An 18,616-nucleotide genomic window follows, 5' to 3' on the forward strand; every position below is an offset into this window, starting at 1 on the left:
AATTTTGATCTTATTTATAAAGTTTTAAAATTATTGTACTTTAAATTATTGAGGTAATTTGAAATTTCAAAGTCAATAGTTTATTCTTTTACTATACACTTTTCCAAATGCAATTGATGTTTCATATGTTTTGAGGAAGATGACATTGGCACTTTTCTTGCTGGTGTCAAGGATATTAATGAGCTACTGGACATAACTTGGCATATCTCTTGAGCCGTAAAGCTACCTTGTGCACTGATTCACCCTCTTTCTGTTTGAATTTGTGAATTTGTGAGACCGTATTGTGAGCTATGTCTTTCTACAAGAATCCTTTGATGAATTCCTCAAAAGCTTGTTTAGAGTCTGAAAATTCACCACAGCTCTGTATTCTTGTCCACAACTATAGATTTCCATTGACAACTCCATATGCATAGACATATAAGAGCTTATAATCAGTCAGCTCTTTTGGGTATGGCTCTAAGAACCTATAAAGGTTGACCTCATTGCTGTCAATGTATCTATACATACCTTCACTCTCGTGATCTGTCATCTAAACTCTCTCAAAAAAATTGGTCTTTATCAACTGCAAGTTTGGAAGATCCATGATGGACGGATGCTCTGCTATCGCTAGGATACTGAAGCTTGTGTAAACTGAGTTTGAATCTAAAGTAGACATGGTTTCTGGGATTAACAACTCTAACTTGATGAAAGAAGACTTATTCCAATGTGTTCAAGTTCTTTGGTTAGGAAAAAGTTGAAACTATGTCCAAAACTGCGATTGTTTCCTCACAATTTTCTCATATTTTCACCTTTAGACACCCTCAAACTTTCTGATGCATTTTGAGGCCTTAAATGATGTTTTTTTGAGCTCTGACCAACAATAAATGACCCAAACAGTCTTTGATTTTTGTTCAAAGGGTTACAGTAAATATTGTAGAGCTACTCTGAAGCTTTGTTTTGATAAAAAAAAGTCTTCGAATCGGATATCGAGAGCTCAAGTTATGGCCAAAACAGTCTTCTTTCGCATTCAATCTTCCTATAGGCCAATTCTGGTAATTTCACTTTGTCAACACTAGATTCATGCTTTGGTCCACTTACTAGTGCCCAATTTGGTTTTGGAGTGATATTTGGGATTCTAGGGTCACAAGGAAGTCCTTTGATTGGTCAAAGTTCCTGTCTGGCCTTAACATGTGCATGGAGTCTTTATACGCGTATGACGTCTCGTGACTCAAAATTGCTCCAGACTTTAACTAAAAACTCTCCTTAACATACTCTAACCACTCCAAGTCTTTGTTTGTAATTCTGACACTTTTAGTCAGGTCTAGTACACTTTTTTTGTTTGGTTGCTTGCAACTTCCCTAGGAGGTTAACTAAGCCAAAAGTGATCCAAATTGTGATGGCAAACACTTCTGTAAGCTCAGATATAAGTTTTGACCTCTAATTTGGGATTGAGACATCATACACGTATGGTGTCTTTTGTGCTAAAATGAAATGACTTTTATCCCAAAGACTCTTTATCACTCAAGCAACTCTCAACAACTTTCAGAATTCAATGTCAACACTTTTTTGCATTTTGGCTAGGGACTTCTTTTATGCCATAGGACACTATGGAACACTCAAATTTTTGATTTGACCCAAATCTGGCCTAAAAGTCTTCATACGTGTATGATGTCTTTTGGCTCATATTTCACTTATGCTTCTTCCCAAGGTGCTCCTTGATTAGTACAACAAGAATATGTGCTCACAAAAAATATTGGATGTCAAAATTGCTCAAAATCACACCTTTTCACCTTTACCTTCTTGGATTTGAAAAAATCTCCTTAGATTCAAAGATATGTGTCCAAATGAGATAAAATTTTGCAAACAAGCTCAACACATCATTTCCAAACCTCCTATGGGGTCAAAAATGCAATTGGACTTTTAGATCTTGACTTGAGACATCATACGCGTATGATGTCTAAGTGCTCCAAATTGGATGAAACTTGGTCTCTAAGCTTGTCTTGTTGTGCTAAACACCCTGGTAAGCTCTGATGCTGGCTTTGGTTCCTTAAATTTCCTTTTAGACATCATACACGTGTGATGTCTATCTAGTCAAAATGAAGTGAAATTCACTCCAAAGGTCTCCCACCTCACAAGAAACTCATATAAGCTTTCAAAATTCAATTTCAATACTTTTTGTGGCAGATATGATCAATTCAAGCATTCACTTTTCCTAGATCCGTCTTGTGGCCTTTACAAGTCAACAAATCCTTCAAACTCAATGGAATTTTGCCTATTTGCTTCTTAAATTCTCTAGATCACAAGGATGCACTCAGATGTATCTTTTAACCTCAAATCTGGCCTTTAGGACATCATAGGCATATGATGTCTATCTGGTCAAAATGGACTTCTGTTTCTACCCCAGGTGCTCCTTGGTATGTACAACATGCATATGTACCCAGAAAAAAAATTGGAAATTAAAATTGCAAAAATTCACCACTTTTTGACAAGGAAATCCCTCTAAAGAGTAAAATGCCCTCAATTCTCAATCTATATATCCAAATGAAATGAAATTTGGTATATGTGCTCAACACAACATGCAAAATAAGGGTGTAAAGTCAAAAAGGCAAATTTTCTGCCAAAATTACCCTTTAGACATCATACATATATGATGCCTGCCGATGAATTTTTGTCAAGAATTCATTCACAAGCATCCTCAAGTCTCTTGCACTGGTTTTCAAGTACTTCTACCAATTTTCATGCTAAAATATTCTCAAAATCACAAGTTTCTCTTTTTTTTTTGCGTTTCCCACACTTTGTCTTTTGTCTTTTGGGCACCAAGGGTTGGTCAAAACCCTAGTCTCAAGGTGTACTTAAGGTAAAACACCCCTTTTGAACACTCTGGTGCAATCAGATTTGTCAAATTTGTCTCCAACTGCCTCTTGAGATATCATGCGCGTACGATGTCCAAGTTTTCAAAATTTCATTTTTTCTTCACAGAACTCTTGCAAATGCCCTCTTATATGCACAACATCAATCAGTCCTGAAAAAATGTCAACAAAAAATTGTTCACTTCAGTAAATAACTCAGTGATGAATAACTCTAGATCAGAATCAACATGTCCTACCTAAAACTACTCCTACACATTATATGGGGTTATGCAGTTATCAGTAGAAGAATGCTTCACTGCCACACACGAACTAGAAAACACTTTTATCACCTCAAAAATCACTCGACCACCAACAAATAATCCAACCTTCGACTAACACTACAAATACTAACTACATCTATCTAGTCACAGACCCTCGGTAAGACATGCTTCTTGGCTGTCCACTTGATCTCGACATATCCTCTTCCGGACCCACTTAAGAAAAATGCTCTCTTTAGTCAAAACTAAAGCAAGCAACCATCACACAAGTGTTAGTAGGACTACCTATTCAAGTCTTTGTGTCCCCAACAATGGTGCCAATGTTGCAGGAGCGAATCACACCACCTATAAAGTGCACGCAACACTATCTAGATCAACATAATGTCAATCGAGGACACAGATGACACGATAGGCACACGGAGGTAGTCTCTATAGCTTGTCAAGCCGAGACCATCCCACACTTACAACACTCTAGAAGGACAATCTCTAATCTAGATGTCCTCTCATGATTTCCTCACTCTATTCCTTCTCATTACTCTTACACACTGACCCATATGTGATGCTTGCATGCCCTAGCCGGGTCACTACCGTCCACGGATTGACAATTATGTTGATTCATTGGAGCTATGCTAAAAAGGGAGCCAACATTTGGCGTCGTTGTCGAGGACAATAGCCTAAGCTAGAGGAGATTTAGAAAATTGAGTGTTTAGGTGTAAAACCCCCGATTTTTTATTAATTTTCTACTAATCCGCTAAAAATTGGAGTGTTTTACATGTGTGTATGCTTAATTAGAGGCTTGGTAATCACTCTTTTGAAACAAAATTGCAAAAATTTCATGTATATCTGAGTGATTACTCCCTGTAATTACGCACTAATTGCATGTGCATTTAATGCTACACATTGATAAATCTTTAATTGGATATGTGTTCATTAATCTTATGCATTTAATTTTGTTGAAATGGAAGTACACATAAGATTTTGTGTTGGTGTGTGTAGGTCAAAGTGGTTTTGGGAGTACACACACACACACACACACACACACACACACACATAAGTGATGAGATAGGGTGTTAGTCTATATTATGGATCATAACCATAACCATAATGGAACTTCAAACCTTAACCATAAACCATGTTCATGAGTGAATCCAACTTCCACACTTGGAGTTTTAATTGTACTTATTATAGATAATTGAGCTAACATGCATGGCCCTTAAAGATCAATATTTATGCATAAAAAAGAGTTCAACTAATAACTAAATATAATCTCAAAATCACCCTCCTTGAACATAGAGCTACTTTTGACCTAGAAGGGTGGAAAGAACTACATTGATGCATGTGAGACATCCAAACCTATCCTTCAAGGTTCATGCATCATATAGTATCTTCACATAAGTTTATCCATGATACAAAAAACCCTCATCACTTTGATCAATTTTATGCCATAATTTCACACTTAGATGCAAAAAATATTTTTTTCTATTTTTGGATGCATACACAACATACAAGAGAGATTGTTTGACCTCATATGAATGTATCAAGCTTCGCCTTACAATATATACTAATTCCTTACTGCATCACTCCACCCATATGACACTCATGATGCAAAAAGCAAGTCGTTTTATGCAAAAGTGCCCATATAGTTCAGGTTGGGATAATCATGCAGAGTCTATCTCGCCATAAATCCACAATAACCTATCAAACAAGGCCTCTGGATCCATGATCGCCAAAATCTAGCAATTTAGGTCTAGTCCGGTGTCAATAAGCACATGCACTAGCTAGGGTTGTAGCCTGGCAATCAAAGGCTAGCCAAACGCTAATCTACGGTCACTATGTGTGAGCAAGCTCTAAAAATTTTCTCTCGATCCAAGTCTCAATCAAAAATCAATCAACGGATCAAATAGGGCTCTAATCGTGTGCAAGTGTGTGACCACTAACTAAAATCTAGTCAAATCAAGATCTCGCATGTGAATGGACTCTAACTAGCATAATCTGGTTAATTTCAAGGCCACAAACGAATCTCTATAGTAGATCGAGGTTAAATGTAGTCAGATGTGGAATTTGTAATCAAATTGAGCCAAAATGGATATGCGTGTGAACAAGATCTAAGGCTGGTCAACTGGTCGAACATAGAACAAAATCAAAATATGTGTACGAACAGGGTCTATGCGTGCAATCTAGATCAAATTTGGTCAACTCTAGCATAATCAAGTAAAATCGGATAAAATCTGGCAAAAATCGAACTCTCCGGGCATATCTACTCTAAATGTGCTTAATTGTGCATAAATGGGCGTGAACGGGGCGTGTATAGGGTGTGCGATGCAAGTGTGAAGCAAGAAGAAAAGTGAAGAAGAGAACTGTAATTTTTTTTGCTTGTTTTTTTTACAACAAAAAAATTACAAAATAGAAAGGAAATGAGTAAAACAAGAAGTAGAAAAAAAGTAAAATAATTCTCCAAAGAGTTATTTGTCTTTTTTTTAAGTTTTTGTAATTTCTTTTTGAATTTTTCTTGAGTTTTGAATTTTTTAGATTTTTTTTATTGTTTAAAATTTGAATTTTCTAATATTTTTGAGTTTTTGTTTTTTAATTTGATTTTCTCTTTTTTGGAGCTTTTATTAATTGATTTATCTTCTTTAAAATCTCTCTTTTTTATTATTTTAAAACCCCCGTCTTTTCTATTTTTTGGATTTTTTTTGTCTTTTTTGTTTTTTATTAATGATTTTTTGGATTTTTTTATTTTCTATATATATTTTTATTTTGTTGTTTTAAATAAAAAAAGATTATGAAATAAAATAAAATTAAAAACTAAATGAAATGAAACATCAAAAAGCAACTTGAAAGTAAATGGAATGAGATGAAATGAAATAAAAATGAACTTATAGGCTTCATGCTCACCACACAAGGCACATGATGCACGTGGACGAGTCGGTTAGTCCATCAGGCTTGCTTGTGCGTGGTTCTGGGTTCGAATAGCCTACCTGGAATGTCAACCACTACTTTTTTAGCGCTGTTCATTGGCCTCCAGATTCCCGCGGGGGTCGAGCCATTGATCCTACCTCTCAGGGGTTCGTGTCACTTAGTGCTGTGGGAAGGGGGGGGGGGGGGGGGCTCGTTACTAATTGACACCTCCTTTTGGTTGGTGGGATCAATGGCTCACGATCACCGGTTGGTAGTGACCATTGGATTGCCTATGGAATGCAAAAGGCTCCCACTTTTTCAAATCCGGGGCTTGAACCCACTACCCTCTCCCCCATGGAATTGACTTTAACCGCCGCTAGGCTATCACGCGTTGGTTGAAAGGTGTGTGTGTGGTAAGTTTATAGATCACGTTGGACAAGTTTACACCTAGTTCACACCGAGTTCACATTGAGTTCACCCCAAATTTGGTGTGGTGTGTAGATCCTCCCCAGTTTACACCAAGATCACACTTTGTTCATGTTGAGTTCACACCGAGTTCACACCAAATTCGGTGTGGTGCACATACCTCCCGACTTCATTCTTAGTTCACACCTAGTTCACACGGCGATCGGACGGCTTGGATTGCACCCGCCTCGCGACGCCTACTGTGGGCCATTGATCCCATCTCCCTAGGGAGGTGTCAATTAGTGAAGGGGGGGGGGGGGGGGGGGGGGGGGGGGGGGGGGTTGTTTTTTCTTGATGTTTTCTTAACAAAATAAAAAACTTTAATTAAAATTAAAGCAAAAAATAAGCAAAAAAGGCAAAAATTTTACAAAACAAACGAGAACAGAGAGAGGGAGTGGTGGAGTGCTATGGGCGTGTGTGTGTGTGTGTGTGTACTGTTTTCTCTAAAGTGTTTTTCAAAAAATAGACAACAATGCAAAAAAGTGAAAAAATTTTCCTAGACTAAAAAATTACTCAAAAATGGTAAAATTAGGGGGAATTCATAGAGTAGAAAATCACACTCCAGCTTGTAAATTTGCATTAAGGTTTTCCATTCCATTATGTTTTGGAAAGAATCTACAATCTTAGGCAATAAATTAGCAAAAAAAAAGCTAAAATTTTACACAAATTTGCCAAAAACCACCAAAACTTTTCTAAAATTTATGCAACCTAAACAAATTGATTTCTAGCACTTTTCAATGTAATCACATCATCCAATCAATTTATAATCAATTGCTTATTATCGATTTGTTTTGGACCGTTTTTCATTCAATTTTGACCAAAAAATTAGTGTAATTAATGACGTAATTAGAAACATTTTTGCACATTGATCAAATATACCATCAATTCAACCTTTGAATCATTTCAATTTTTCACATAAATTCAACCATTCAAATCAAATTTCTAGTGTGTGAACATACACAATTAACACCATCACTTAACAAGCTTTTACACACAATTTCTAACATAATTTTTACAGCATTTTGGTGCAATTTGATTGATTAAAATCATTCACCATAATCATTTTGACAATCATAAACATGCAATCACTTCAAATCAATCAATTGGCACCAACATTGCCGCACAATTGCACTCAATTTTATGCACTTTGCCTACACATAGGCACATATCAATACACACAAAATTGAACCAATTTTTGTGTGTTTTATTTTCAATTAAAACTTGCACCTAAATGAGCAATTGAGTAGGTTAATGCATTGACATTTATGTCAATAATTACGTCCATTTCCCAGATACTCACACAACAAACGGTAATCCAAAAAGAAAGCCACCTTATTCATATCTGCCTATAAGGTTCGGGTTGACTAACCATATACCCTCACATGAGTTTATGGACATCTAATAGATGAAATAAACTCACCAAAATAAGCCATAAATCATACATAAGCAGCTCGGTTAACTCACGATGTCATATGGTACTCCCCCTAGGTAGCACCTCTACACGCGTATGTAAAAGCGATTATGGATTGATTAAGGATCTGTCCATTTGAGTGGAGTAAGACACTCTTGTCCATAAAATGCTTGAAAAGGAGACATCCCAATTGAGCGTTGTAGAGGAATTATACGCAAATTCAACCAAATACAAATATCTAGTCCATTTACTCTGCTCATGCATACAATAAGCTCTTAACATGTCTTCAATGATTTGATTGTTCCTTTTTGTCTGTCCATCACTGTAAGGGTGATAAGCAGTACTAAAGGCCAACTGGATTCCTGTGGCTGAGAATAAGGCTTTCCAAAATTTTGAGGTGAACTTCGCATCACGATCAGAAATTATCCGTCGAGGTAAACCATGATACATGAAAACACCTTTTATGATCTTAAGCCGTACACTTTGTCATATCCCAGAGATGTCGAAAATCCTATAATAAAATCTATGGATATGCATTCCCATTTCATCTGTGGTGCATCAATAGGTTGAAGCTTATCAAGGTATTGAACTCGTTCAGCTTTAATATGCTGACATGTTAAACATCTTGTAACATATTTCAACACATCATGCTTTAGTCCCGGCCAAAAGAAACTCTTCCTTACAGTAGAGTAAGTCTTAATATATTGTGGGTGTTCTGCTATATGTATATCATGAGCTTCGTGTAGTATCTGAAGTTTGATCCCACCTTGATTTGGGACACAAAGACGGTTATTGAAGTAAAGGCCATTGCATTCAACGTGGAAGCCTTTGATTTTCCTCTCTTACTTCTTCGTGCAATTATTTAAGTTCATCAAGTACTGGATTCTTATGTCATACGGGTTGTGAGACATAGCTTCTCGAATAAGGTCAATTAAGGAGATAGTAGAGGTTGTGATAGTTGCTACAGTACTCTTTCTGGTCAAGAAATCCGCCACAAGATTTTTCTTTCCAGGTTTATATTCAATTCCAAAATGATATTCGCATAACAACTCCATCCATCTTTGTTGCCGCATATTAAGGTCATGTTGAGTGTAGATCCACTTCAGGCTTTTATGATTGATATGTTGTTCAAATCTCCTTCCAAGAAGATAATGTCACCATACTTTAAGAGTATGCACAACGGCCAATAATTTCAAGTCATGTGTAGGATAATTCAACTCATGTATACGTAGCTTACGAGATTCATAAGCTGCTGGTTTTCCTTCTAGAGACAAAATGCCACCGATTGCTTGTCCACTTGCATCAATGAGCATAGTGAATGTCTTTGAGAAGTCTAGAAGCTATAGTGTTTGAGCATTCACCAAAGCTTCTTTGAGTTTCTCAAAAATAGTTTTACGTTTATTCCAGGTAAACACTTTAGGCTTCTTAAGTGTATTAGTCAATGGAGATGCAATCTTAGCATAGCCTTGAATAAATGTACGATACGTTCTTGCTAAACCAAGAAAGCCACGTATTTCTCATACTGATTTTAATGTAGGCCAAGCTATAATATATTTAATCTTACTTTGATGAGTAGAAACATCATCCTTGGATATAATAAATCCCAAATATTCCACCTTGTCAATGAAGAAGGTGCATTTGCTATGTTTAGCATAAAGTTGATTTTGATGGAGAAGTTCAAGTACTTGCCGCACATGTTGTTTGTGTCTTCTCTGCTTCTTGAGTAAACCAGGATATCATCAAAGAAGACAAGAAAAAAATTATCAAGATGCTCTTGAAACACATCGATCATGAGACGATTAAAAGTTCAGGAGCATTGGTATGTCCAAAAGGCATAGCTGTAAATTCATAATGTCTAAAACAAGTATTAAATCTTGTCTTTGGTATGTCCTCCTCCTTGATTTGGATTTGGTAATACCCTATCTTAAAATCAAATTTTGTGAAGATAGACGCTCCATGTCATCCGTTAAGAAACTTATCAATCCTTAGTATTGCGTACTTATTCTTGAGTGTTACCTGATTCAATCCACGATGATCGATACGAAGACGTAGAGTATCATCCTTCTTCCAATTAAATAGAACAGGAGTACTCCATGGAGAAACATTGGGTCCAATGAAGCCTTGTTCAAGAAGTTGAGTTACTTGCTCCTTGAGTTCCACAAATTCACGTACTAACATTTTGTATGGTCTATTGGCTACTGGTTGAGCTCATGGAGTAAGATCTATTGCATGATCAAAATTATGCTTGGGTGGTTACTGTGAAAGTTCTTCGGGAAACACATCATCAAATTCTATTATTAATTCGGGTTCAGGTGAGTCTAACTTCTTCTCCTTAGGGTTAAGTTTTACTGGTGGGTAAATCCTTTTATTCTTCCTATGGCTCTTCATAAGTTTGGTAAAGTTCAATAATTTGAGTTTAGGCTTTTCCCGTTTCCTTGTAACTGTAACCCTGGAGTTTTGGTCATTTTTGAAAGTCAATGAAGCATCTTTACAATGTATGTGAGCATCATTGGCCTTAAGCCAATCCGTTCCTAGGATTCCATCATAGATACCTATGGGTAAGACTCTAAAGTTTGCAAAACTATTGTGACCATCCAAAACAAAATTCATGTTACCCACTGAAGTAGAAGATTTAGCCTTCCTACCCGTAGCTAATTCCACTGTAAGGTCTGTATCAGGGTGTTCTGGCAAAATGAGTTTTGTGATGCACTTAGGAGATATGAAAGATTGTATACTCCCTAAGTCAATCAATAAGGTAAAATGGTTACCTTGATACTCCACTGGGGTTTGAATTACTAAAAAATTTTCATTCACTCCTTGATGTTCAATTGCAGCATGAACATACGTTTTTGCCTGATTTCCTTCGCCTCTAGCTCCTTGAGCTCTGTTAACTTGAGATCTTCCTTGAGGTCTTTGATTTCCTCCTCCTCCTAGTAGACGAGGTTGAGGGTTAACATTTCCATTGTTATTGTTGGAAGACGGTCCATTTCAAACAAAAGGTGAATTTCCTTGTCTAAAATTCCCTTGGTTTTGAGGTTGTCTTTGACTTTGGTTAAAATTCTACTGATTGAAGTTCCTCTGATTTGTAGATAGTCTAGGTCTAAAATTTCCAAAATTATGACTTGGATTGAAGTTTCTATGCTCATAATTGTCCACCAATCTTGTGAAGCTTGAATTGTTAAATGGACAATCTCTGGTTTGATGACCAGGATCAAAACAAGTGTAGCACAAATGATCCTGTCTGGCCTTCATACGTAATAAGCTTTCTCTTCTTTGATGTGGATTTCCAGACCTTTGTTCCTCCTTGGAATAAGGGCTTTTGGTTTCACAAACAAGGGCAGGTTCTGGTTTCCTTTTCTATTGGATAACTCTAGTTCAATGGGTTTTCCTGCATCAAGGACATCTACAAAATTGGTAAGGCAAAGACTCTAGAGTCTAGTCTTCATAGGATTATATAACCCTGACATGAATCGAGCTACCTTGACCTCTTGAGTCATCCCTGCTGGAGCATACTTAACAAGAAATTTTGATAGTATGATTTTAGATCTCTGGTTCTTTGAGTACAATCAAGAAACTCATTCATACAGACTGAATGATAAACTTTGTTCTAGTAGTTCTTCTTAAGCTAGATTTCAAGATAATCCCAAGTTTCTACATTAGGATCAACATAGTTTTTTGTGCAATGGTCTCTCCACCAATGCTTGGATTTTTCTGTAGTTTGAATTTAGCAATGATAGATTTAGTTACTGCAAATGAATGAGCCAAGTCAAAGTAGTCATCCATGCACTCAATCCAATTTTCAAGAACTTTGCCTATATCTTTGCCTTCCCTGCTAAAGTTTACAGGTTGAGATTTGCGAAGCATAACATCAATGTCTCTATCAATGATGATGCGTTGAGAAGAAATAGGCTCATTTGTATTAGCAACATCCATATTTCCTCTAGGAGGCATGGTAACTTACTGCGCCATATCAACCAAGGTCACACTTGGTACAATATTCTAATCCGTTTGAAGTCCTTTAAGTCAAATAAAATAGATGATTGAAGATAAGATAAGAGAGAAAATATGAGAAATGATAACAAATAAATTAATCCAATTTCTATATCACAACACTTTGGGGTTCCAAAAAGTCTACAAATTGTCTGAAAAGTTTCTAATAAATTCCAATAGCTCTGACATAAAGCACCCGGTAGTAGCCATTGTGGCATCCTTCCACCAATGGAGCATTGTTATCCCATTCTTTGAGTATAACGGACAGGTGATCCCAATAATCCTTTCTGATCTTTGGTTGAAACATCTCCTCATTAGCGTGTGAATCATACCATTGTTGGGTAAGAGATCGATTAGTTACAGGTACTCCCATTTTGTTGTGAACTATTGGCTTCTTGTAAAAGATGTAGTCATCAAATTAAGCAGATATTTTGGAAACACAACTGGTGTTTCCCACCCATCAGAGCTGTGTATATTCACACAATCTGCAAGGCATTGGGGTTTATTTGTGGATTAGGGTCTTTCCAAACAAGCCAAATAACAATTTCCAAGGTACCGGGCTAAAGGAATGTTGGAATTGATGGCCCCATACATTGAACATTACAATTATGAAACATCCCGTAGCCAATAATAAGGGAAGTATGTTTCTATCTATCCATGTTCCCTTTGTCAGTCTCAAGGTAAGTTCATATGTATTTATATAGAAAAATTGGTCAATGACAATGATCTCCTTCCCCAAGTTGGATTGTATCCACTCGATACTCCCAATGGGCAAGGGCTTATGTTCAAGCGGTTTAAACTTGGGTTTCCTACAGCGTAATGGTACATGTAACCAAAATTGAGTCTATGCTTTTTCTATTCATCAAAATTTGAATTTTATGATTTCAATACAATATTATGGATTCTTGGAGCCAACTCTCTAAATATTATTTTAGCTCTCATGACAGAGTATTCTCTTAGACCTCCCACACGACAACGTGGTCTATAGTTATCTTTTAGTTTTTTCTTTCCCTATGACAGCTGCAAGAGCTGTAAACTTCTTAGCAACTTCGACAATTCTTAACATTTGGGACCACATTGCCAAGTAGTAGAACATGTCTTCTAGGCCTAACCATATTTTGAGTTGAAGTAGTCTGAGGTTGGCAAACCAGTCTCTTGGACTATTATCAATGTAAATAAATAATTGACGAAAGGGTTCTTGGTGACGGATAAGTTAACTACGATCAACACTTTTCCAACAAGTTGTGCTTCCTGCCATGCTGAAGACTTTGGTTCCGATTTCTAAGTACTAAATTTCCGTTTCATCTCTTGATAATCGTGTTGCCATACTGTTGAACACTATGGCCAAGACCTCATTCCGTTGGCTAAAGCATTCAAACGTCACTTTGGGAGCCATTTGTTACTACTACAAAACAAACATTCAAAGAAATTACAATGTTGTTGTTGAACACTTCAACCACTTCACCATAATTCAAACCAAACACTTCCATTCAAGAAGACAAGTCAAGCAGGTACCACCAACCAATGTTACTCATGGATGCATTATGAATACAATATCCTTTTCCAAACAGCATGCATGAATGTGTGCATGATGCATAACTAACTTGACTAGTATCTGGCTTTAGTATATCCCCATAACCTTAAGCATTGGCTCTGATACAAGGTGAGAGATACCCCTCCCCAGGGGTCTATGCACAAAATATACAATTTACACCTTTACAAAATTTTCAATATACATCAAAGTTGCGAAAGCATTTGCATAGGGGAGGAGTTCTCAACACCCGACCAAGCATGGAGTTTAGGCCATGAGACAGACTACATCCAGAGACAGCTAGCAACTAGTGCTACCCTTGAATGAGGGTTATGAATGAAAGTGTAGTCAAATAAATATAACATTGTGGAGGGTGAAAATATGTGTACATTGCATTGTGGAGGGAGGGAGAGAGAGAGAGAGAGAGAGAGAGAGAGAGAGAGAGAGAGAGAGAGAGAGAGAGAGAATATAGTGGAGGATGAAGTAGAGTGCATAGAGACATGAGAGGATGAAATCAGGGAATCTTTAAATACCCCATCTAAATGAAACAGGAAACCTTATATCAATGCAATGACAAAATTTGGGTATACCATAACATCAAAAAGTTTATGGAAAAATAACTAGTAGAGCACCGGACCGTGTGTAGGACCAATCGGCCAACCCATCCACTTCCGCTCTACTACGGATAGAGAGAATTTCACTTCTCCAGGAGCAAACCAGAACACCTCCAACCAACCTGAGCCAGAAATAAGTGGAGGTCGCTTCGACTCCCTCCATGAACCCAAGCTCTGAAAGGATCCAAAGTACTAGTAAGTGATAGGGTATCAACACCAACTATACCAGTTTAGGTGCCACGCCTCTTTGATGTCTAGCACCGGGTGTTTAGGCAAAGCCAAGGGCAATATTCCCAATGCGTTAGCCATGTAGGTCATGCAACCCCAACGCACTAACCATGTAGATGAGCCTAACAAAAAGAAGAAGACGTAGGCAATACGCCCGATCCAGCAAAGACCCAGGTCAATGAACCCTTTATCTATGGTTGAGGGATGTAGGTGATCCTAGTCTTATAGCGATGCTTCCATGAGAAACATAACACGTGAGTCATCACAATACTACTTTCCATATGCACAAACAATCTTTTTCAAGCAATTAGAGTGTATAGGGTCTCTACCCTTACATGTCTGCTGTAAACCATCCAAATCACTTCATGATATAATCTCAAAATCATAACAATCACATCCCACGCGTGAGCACTCCACCCAACTCGGGTGAGGCACAACCAATCCTGCATAACCACTTTAGAACATAACACGGCAACAAAATTTTTGGTAGCATAACCATATCTAGAAAAAAGCCCAAGAGCCACATCGGCTTCCACCATAAAATCACAACCATAATCTATGAGGGAATCTCAACTCTTAACCACAAATCATATTCACACCGAACCAACTCCCACACTTGGGGTTTGACATATCCACTGTAGTCAATTGGAGTCCACACACATAACTCTTAAGACATAAGATCTTCATGCATGAGATAAGTACGACCAACAACTAAACATGTTATAAAATCCAATTTTGACAACATCCAAACCATGCAAAGTTGACGCATCATATGTGCACTTCACCTCTCTAGCACATAAAGCTAGTTTTGACCTAGAAAGGTGGGAAGCAATCATACCCATACACATCAGGCATCCACATCTATCCATAAGGTTTCATACATCATATGACATCATTCCATCCTCATAAATATGATGCAAAACAACTCCGACCCTTAGGTCGACCATAAACCTTAATTTCACACATATGTGAAAAACAACTTTTTTTCATTTTCGAGAGCATGCTAACATGTAAATGAAAGTGTTTGACCTCAAAACAATGCATCAAGCTCAGATCCATAATATAAACTAACAGCATATCTCATCACTTTACCCATATCATCATTTAGACATTCGTTCTTTAGCTTTTTTTTTTGTGCTTCTTCAACAGTCCATTGCTTTTCTTTTGTTCACTAGTAAAACGGCGTCGCCTTCGACGGCGGCATGGCCATCGCCAGCAACGGCAACCCCCCTCCCCCCCGAGACCTCCTCGTCAATGCTCGAAAAAAACTTTTTTCCAAAAACTTGGCAAACCTACACATGTGAAACAACAGAGGTAAATCGACAAAATTTGAAGGTTTTATTATCTTCAAATACAAAATTTAGAGGTAAATTTCAAAATTTGTAGGTGTGACTACACTAAACCTAGGTTTTTTCGAGCACTGCGAGTCCTCGCTCTCTCTCTCTCTCTCTCTCTCTCTCTCTCTCTCTCTCCAGGTCGTTCGAGGCAGGCTGCACTTGCATCTGCGATTTTGTGCACTGGCTGCCGTGCACCTTGGTCCTCGCTCACACACACCCGGCCTCTCTACTCTTTCTCTCTCCCCCTTTATCACGTGGACCTACACCCCCCGCCTCCCTTTTGGCTCTCGCTGTGTGTCGTTGTTTCACATTGCTTCAGAGGAGATCCCCATACTTTTTTCTCTTTTGGGAGGCAGGTGCAAGGAGTTGCTTTGAGCCTTTGAGGCCTTAAATGCCCCCGCCCCCCCCCCCCCCCCCCCCCCCCCCCCCCTCTCTCTCTCTCTCTCTCTCCTCTCTCTCTCTCTCTCTCTCTCTCTCTCTCCACTCTCTCTCTCTCCTCTCTCTCTCTCTCTCTCTCTCCTCTCTCTCTCTCTCTCTCTCCTCTCTCTCTCTCTCTCTCTCTCTCTCTCTCTCTTTTTGTGGACCTCCCCATCGCCAACTTTCAATAGGGCAGCATGCGCTCTTGCCGGGTGTGCTTCCTATAGAGTGCCACGCCGATGTCTTGTACCATGATGGCTTCTCTATAATGCCCCGCCTGTTGCGTGTTGTCCATCGACAAATCACAACCTCGTGCCCATGTGGAAATTGGACGCCCTCTTCGGCTTTCACCATGCGGCACGTCTCTCTCTCTCTCTCTCTCTCTCTCTCTCTCTCTCTCTCTCCCCTTCCTTGTTTTCCCTATATTTATCCCCCTCCTCGATCCTTGCGCATTTTGAGTTTGATCTCCACTCTGTAGCGTTTGGTGCTCTTTGCTCTGGGCTCTTTGCACTTGCTACTGCGACGGCCACTCTTCGGCTACCTATGATCTGCGCTACCCAATCCTCCTTGCTCAAGCTACCAAAACTACACAGGTTGTCATGCCCGCAACAATCCGACCGTGCTCGGTGCCAATCTGCTAAAAATCATTCGAGTGGAAGTGTGCCAACAGTCTTTGGGAAAATTCATTTTTCCAAACATAAAAACTGCCTTTCCTTAATTTTGTCAAGAGGAAATGTTTAAAAAATAAGTTTATCTTCTCGGAATTTAACACTATTTTTCCTTGACTTTTGGTGGAATTTCTCCCTTCCTCTTGCCCTCAACCTGCATTTTGAAATTGAAACTGGCACGATATTAAGGTGCGACACATTTTTGACAAACCCTGCTTGACGGTGCCAGCAATCCCTCTGTGTGTGTGTGTGTGTGTGTGCGTGTCACGCCTCGCGAGCCATCCATATTCCAGCACTCTGTGTGTGTGTGTGTGTGTGTGTGTGCCAGCCCTCCGTCCGGATTGTGCTGAAAAGGCCCCCCCTTTGTGCTCTCTCTCTCTCTCTCTCTCCAGTGTTCGGGAAAAATGTGTCTCAGCTTAATATCGTGACGTCTTCAATTTCCAAATGCCGGTTCACGCAAGGGGAAAAGTAGAAATTCCGCCCCATAATAGAGAAAAAATAGTGTAAAAACCTGAAAAAGTAGCCTAACTTTCTAAAATTTCCTCTTAGCAAATTCAAGGAAAGGAATTTTGTATATTTGGAAAAATGATTTTTCCCGAACTCTCTCTCTCTCTGTGTGTGTGTGTGTGTGTGTGTGTGTGTGTGCAGACCCTTCGTCCGGACTGCGCTGAAAAAGGCCCCCCCTTTGCGCTCTCTCTCTCTCTCTCTCTCTCTCTCTCTCTCTCTCTCTCTCTCTCGCAACGAAGAGGACAAGGAGGGTTAGCATGTATGGTTAAAATAGGATTGGAAGATTTTGTATCAATTTTGAAAGATGACAAGTACAAACGTTATGTATGGCTGAAAATTATGACACCAAAAAGAGCACCCATTTTTGTAGCCGGTTGCTACATTCCTCATCATGATTCTCCCTTTTATGCTTGCATGGATAGAGATCAACCATTTTTGGATTTTGAAGAGGACATTGCTTATTTCAAAGGTGAAGGTGATGTTATTGTATTTGGGGATATGAATGCTCGCACAAAAACATTGCAACATGATACTCAACAATTTGATATGCCATACATTTCAAGGAGTTGGAGGAAGTTCACTTGTATGATCGTACTTCAATGGATGAGAAAGATCCGGATCACTATGGAAAGTTACTTTTACACATGTGCAATAGCACGGGTATGCTCATTGCCAATGGTGTATCTTTGTGGAGTGGAACCAATGGATTTACATGTAGGAGACATAATGGGGATAGTGTGATTGACTATATGCTACTCTCTGAAGCCATCATGTATCGCATAAAGAGTTTTATGTTTGGTCAATGGACCCCGGAATCCGACCATCGCACCTTATTTATTGACCTTTCATGTGGAGAAGAAACTAAGCATGATAATCTCAGCCAAAGGAAAGAGAAGTTATCACTATGTATGGATTTCAAATGGGTACCAATGTACATTGAAATGGTTGAGCAAAAATTATGGATGACAAAGCTTCAATGTGATGCACCATTGGAAACTAAATGGGAAGCTTTCAAGAAAGCTATTTGTTCTTGTGCGGAAGAATGCTTTGCCATAAAGCATCTCCATGGTATCAACAAAGATAGATCACGCAAAAGGTGGTTTGATAAAGAATGTCAAGATGCTCGAAAGTCCTTGATAAAGCTTGATGCAACTATGAACAAAGACAACTATCAAAGTAATTTGCATTCATACAAGGCATTGATTCAAAAGAAGAGAAGAAGATGGGAATTAAAGCAACAAGAATTTCAAGTCCAAGAAAAGGCATATGCATGTGGAAGATTTTGGAGAAACTTGAGAGGCAAGCGGGTTGAGAATTTTGGTAACTTGAGGTGTACATTGTAGGCAATTATATGAGCAAGCAAATACTGAAAAAATGCCATTTTATGGTTCACTCCCATGTATGCCGTATTTTTTTACTATTGAGGATGTATGCGGTGGGCTTG

This window comes from Adiantum capillus-veneris, chromosome 29, assembly GCF_014529385.1.
Source record: "Adiantum capillus-veneris isolate H3 chromosome 29, ASM1452938v2, whole genome shotgun sequence".
Classification (NCBI taxonomy): domain Eukaryota; kingdom Viridiplantae; phylum Streptophyta; class Polypodiopsida; order Polypodiales; family Pteridaceae; genus Adiantum; species Adiantum capillus-veneris.